Genomic DNA, 4,671 nt, shown 5'->3' on the forward strand with positions numbered 1-4,671 from the left:
TGCCATGGCCACTGTTGTCTGAAAAGAGCCACTTGCAAGGAAATGGAGTACTGACAGCACCTGCACGTCAGGGGGGATTCCAGTGGGATGGTGGATTGGTGACATCAGGTCTGGCTCCAACTGGGTACATAGTTCCTGGATAGTGGCACGGTCAAACCTGTAGGTGACGATTAAATGTCGCTCCTCCATTGTCAACAGGTCCACCAGCGGTCGGTACACCGGAGGATTCCGCCATCTTCTTAATTGTCCCAAATGACGGTGCCTAAGAAGGACAACAGCGACAAGAGTCAACTTTTTTCCAGGTATGTACCCACAGTTACACAGAACACGACACCAACACAAAACCCTTCCTGTATGTGTGTTGAGTGTAGGCCTAGCTATGTGTGACGCAGAAGTAAATGAAGCCCTGTGGGCCCCTGGAATGGCGGCTGCCTGACCTCTAAACTGGGACAATGGGATTGTGGGGTAACTGCGTTGCTGTTGCACACCATAGCGGTGGGGGGTCGTAGAACGCGGCGCAATGCTGCATTGGTTAACATTGGACCCTATGGGTCCCAGGAGCCAATGAACAAGTGCGCCGCCGGTGATGATACGCACCGCCGCGGACGTCACCGCCATTTGCTATCTGTTCAATCACTAGATACCTGATCTTTGACAGGAGAGGACCTACACTGCAAGTGCTGCTGTGACCTCGGTCTGGAAGCGACGATGGCTGCTGCGTCTGGGGAAAGGGCCCCTGCCTTCACTGCTCAGGAGTTGGAGAAACTAGTAGACGGGGTCCTCCCCCAGTACACGCTACTCTACGGTCCTCCAGACCAACAGGTTAGTACACAGGTAGCACGTTGTATGGGCTAGGCCTGGGTGGAGAGGGCTGGTTGTAAGAGGGAAGGGGGCAGAGTTCAGGGACCATTAATGCATGTGATTGAATGTGCCACATGGCTAGGGTAGGGAGGGGGGACACTCACATCGACGGTGCAGTTGGTAATGACTTCTCTTCTTCCCTTGTGCATGCCATGTAGGTCAGCACCCACCAGAAGAAGGACATTTGGCGTGCCATCGCCAAGGACGGCCGGACCCTGGGGATCCACCAGAGACGGGGCACCCACTGCTGGAAAAGATGGGAGGACATTCGCTGCTGGAGCAAGGAGACGGCGGAGGCTCAGCTGGGGATGGCCTCCCAACGTGGGAGGGGTGCCCGTCGAACCATGACCCCCCTGATGTTCCAGATCCTGGCGGTGGCCTACCCGGAGTTGGATGGGCGCTTGAGGGCATCACAGCAGACACAAGGGGGTGAGTACAACCTCATTCTGGGTACTTGGCACGCAGTGGAGGGGCTGGCTGAGGGAGGAGGGCTGTGGGTGTACCTAGGCCAGGCAGAAATACATAGGCTAGGCTCCTCCGTAATGCAGGCCATGTGGCGCTCTACCCCACTGCAGTAGAGTGCCAAGTACAGGTATACATGCCCCTGTGGCATCCATGTGTGCAGATGTCCACCATAGCCATGTAGGCCAGATCCCAGAAATTGCATCTGTAGAGGCCAGGAGCACGGCCTAGTGCAGGGGGCTGCTGTGTCTGTATTGTCCGCCAATGGTAGCGGTATGCCATGCACTCAACCTGTCTTTCTTCTGTCTCCCTCCCCCCCTTTTTGTGCTCTCCCTGTTCTTTTGTGCTTCAGCATCATCAGGCGGAGGTACAGTGGCACCGGAGCATGAGGGAGCTGCATCCCACATGGCCATGGAGGGCCACACCACAGACTCAGAATGCACCAGTGGGACGGAGGGCGAGGGGAGCTTCACGTCGGCCACCGGATCACCAACCAGCGACACGGACTCGTCCGCTGATGGGAGCTCCCTTGTGGTGGCGGCACCATCTGTGCGCCCCACTTCTACAGGTACAGCCGCCACCTCCCCTACCAGCACCGCACTCCCAGCAGCCCCTCAGCATTCGCCCCGTGCCCGCTCACCCAGGAGGGTGGGCATCACCTTTGCCCCAGGCACCTCAGCCCCTGACCCAGTCACCCCTGCTGCCCTCAAGTGAGGAGGCCATTGACCTCCTCAGGTCACTCACTGTTGGGCAGTCGACCATTGTGAATGCCATCCAGGGTGTAGAAAGGGAGTTGCAACACGGTAATGCATTCCTGGAGGGCATTCATTCTGGTCAGGCTGTCCTTCAGCGAACCCTGCAATCTCTGGCCTCAGCACTGATGGCAGCCATTGTCCCTGTGTCTAGCCTCCCCCTCCAACCTCCTCCACCCAGACCCAATCCCCAGTACCCCAGCCCATCCCAAGCACACCATCAGACCAGCATGCACACACCTCAACACACAAAAGTAGCTCAGGCAAACATAGACACCACACATCCCACAGGCACTCACACAAGCATCACCCACATACAGACACAGCAACATCCACTCCCTCCACTGTGTCCCCCTCCTCATCGTCTCCCTCCCAGTGTCGTCTACACTCTCACCTGCATGCACTACATCTACAGGCACCAGGACTCGCACCAGAACACCCAGCACCACACCCCGCTCACCTGCAATCACCACCTCCACTCCCATTTACATGTTCCCTGTGTCCTCTCCCAGTGTGTCTGTGACGCCCCTTCCCAAAGTACACAAACGCGGGCACCCACACACCCAACATTCATCCATCTCACGACAGCCTCCAGTACCTGCACCTGCACCCAAAACACCTAAAGTGACACCTCCTACAACCACCTCCTCTTCCTCCACTCCCAGACCCCCTCCAGCTACCCATCCCAGTGTTCGTCAGCAACTGTCCCTCTGCAAAGTTGACCTTTTTGCCTCCACCCCCACCCCTCCAATTCATCAGTCCTGTCGTAGCGCCTCAGCCAAAAAGCCTCCAGTACCAGTGGTGCGTGTTCAAGGTATGTGGAGTGCACCGGCCACCAGGGCAGGCAGTGTGACACGGAGCCAAGGCACTGCCAGTCCACCCCCTGTAAAGGCTCTGAAGTTGGAAAGTGGCTGACGGGACCGTGTGAAGACTCCTGGAGACAAAACAACTCACAGGGGTCCCAGGGGGATTGCAGAGTCAGCTGTGACTCCTCCAAAGGTGGGGAAGGGCCAGAAGAAGTCTGCACAGCCTGGTGTGAGCATCACGGCGGAGAAGGGCGGCATCATTCCTGGCGGCTGGGACGCCACTGCCAGCACCGTCGTCACTGGTCAGAAAACCACCGACCGAGTCAGTGCCCAGGAGGGCCCAAGTATCGTCACTGGTCAGGAGACCACCACCGGAGTCAGTGCCCAGGAGGGCCCAGGTATTGTCACTGGTCAGGAGACCACCGACGGAGTCAGTGCCCAGGAGGGCCCAAGTATCGTCACTGGTCAGGAGACCACCACCGGAGTCAGTGCCCAGGAGGGCCCACGTATCGTCACTGGTCAGGAGACCACCGCCGGAGTCGTTGCCCAGGAGGGCCCAAGTATCGTCACTGGTCAGGAGGCCACCGCCGGAGTCAGTGCCCAGGAGGGCCCAAGTATCATCACTGATCAGGAGACCACCACCAGAGTCATTGCCCAGGAGGGCCCCGGCAGCCACAGCCCCGCTGGGCAATGAGGGACCGTCATGCCACACACCAATGCCCAGTCCAGAGAACATCATGCCACACACCAATGCCCAGTCCAGAGACCGCCATGGCAAAGCACCGCTGAACAGTCCAGAACCGCCGTGGCAAAGCACCGCTGAACAGTCCAGAGACCGCCATGGCAAAGCACTGCTGAACAGTCCAGAGACCGCCATGGCAAAGCACAGCTGAACAGTCCAGAGACCACCATGGCAAAGCACCGCTGAACAGAGCATGCACCGCTGAACAGTCCAGAGACCGCCATGGCAAAGCACCGCGGAACAGTCCAGAGACCGCCATGGCAAAGCACCGCTGAACAGGGCATGCACCGCTGAACAGTACAGAGACCGCCATGGCAAAGCACCGATGAACAGTCCAGAGTCCGCCATGGCAAAGCACCGATGAACAGGGCATGCACCGCTGAACAGTCCAGAGACCGCCATGGCAAAGCACCGCTGAACAGTCCAGAGACCGCCATGGCAAAGTACAGCTGTACAGGGCATGCACCGCTGAACAGTCCAGAGACCGCCATGGCAAAGCACCGCTGAACAGTCCAGAGACCGCCATGGCAAAGCACCGCTGAACAGGGCATGCACCGCTGAACAGTCCAGAGACCGCCATGGCAAAGCACTGCTGAAAAGTCCAGAGACCGCCATGGCAAAGCACCGCTGAACAGGGCATGCACCGCTGAAGAAGGGAAAGACCACCACATCAAGCATCGTTATCCCATGTGCAGCTGGGACAGTGACGGGACAGGAACTGTCACGGGGAGACTAATCCAGTCTGGGCACCAGTCCCCCTCCAGAACCAGTGGAGAGATCCATCCACTCTTTCTGTCCTTCACAGGATGAAGCACTCTGGGCACCAGTCCCCCTCCAGAACCAGTGGAGGCTGTTATCTACTTGAGAAACTGTGGCTTTACACTCCCCAGGATGGTCCAGTGGGCAACCCTCCCACTGTAGAGACTTGAGAGACTGTGGCTTTGCACTCCCCAGGACGGTCCAGTGGGCAACCCACCCACTGTAGAGACTTGAGAGACTGTGGCTTTGCACTCCCCAGGACGGTCCAGTGGGCAACCCACCCACTGTA

The sequence above is a fragment of the Pleurodeles waltl genome, chromosome 4_1 (genome assembly GCF_031143425.1).
Source record: "Pleurodeles waltl isolate 20211129_DDA chromosome 4_1, aPleWal1.hap1.20221129, whole genome shotgun sequence".
In the NCBI taxonomy this organism is placed as follows: Eukaryota; Metazoa; Chordata; class Amphibia; order Caudata; family Salamandridae; genus Pleurodeles; species Pleurodeles waltl.